The sequence below is a fragment of the Corvus brachyrhynchos genome, unplaced genomic scaffold (genome assembly GCF_000691975.1).
Source record: "Corvus brachyrhynchos isolate BGI_N302 unplaced genomic scaffold, ASM69197v1 scaffold142, whole genome shotgun sequence".
Classification (NCBI taxonomy): domain Eukaryota; kingdom Metazoa; phylum Chordata; class Aves; order Passeriformes; family Corvidae; genus Corvus; species Corvus brachyrhynchos.
Genome location: NW_008237226.1, coordinates 6,242,855 through 6,243,058, shown reverse-complemented (window position 1 = coordinate 6,243,058; position 204 = coordinate 6,242,855). Strand labels below are relative to the sequence as shown.

The 204-nt window shown below is 73.5% G+C and overlaps 1 protein-coding gene and 1 long non-coding RNA gene across 7 annotated transcripts in view; one reads left to right on the top strand and one right to left on the bottom strand.

Moving 5' to 3' along the window:
* Positions 1–204, bottom strand: part of GLCCI1 (glucocorticoid induced 1) — a 63,301-nt gene that overhangs the window by 53,235 nt on the left and 9,862 nt on the right. For 2 of the 5 annotated variants that reach the window (XM_017729322.1, XM_008629933.2), the window contains exon 1: positions 161–198. The exons of the other annotated variants lie outside the window; for them this stretch is intronic. The gene's annotated coding sequence lies outside the window, so the exon portion shown is untranslated. Of the gene's footprint in view, positions 1–160; positions 199–204 lie in introns of those variants that run through there. 5 annotated transcript variants of the gene reach the window in all.
* Positions 13–204, top strand: part of LOC108445449 — a 10,124-nt gene continuing 9,932 nt past the window's right edge. For both annotated transcript variants that reach the window (XR_001860302.1, XR_001860301.1), the window contains exon 1: positions 13–196. This is a non-coding gene — a long non-coding RNA (uncharacterized LOC108445449). The remainder of the gene's footprint in view (positions 197–204) is intronic.

The window sequence follows — 204 nt, the reverse complement described above, 5'->3', positions numbered from 1 at the left end:
GCCCCAGCCAGTGTCCCACCCCCGCTGGCCCGGGGGGAAGGCAGGGCGCAGCCCGACAGCGGAAAGCAGAGCCCAGGGTGCCCGGAGGCTGGGCGGCCCCAGCCCGGCCAGCACCCCCGCGGGGCAGGGAAGCAGGACCGGCTTTCTCCCGGTGCTTTACCTCTGTACACTGGGGAGCTGGGGCTCCGTCTCTCAGGTGAGCTG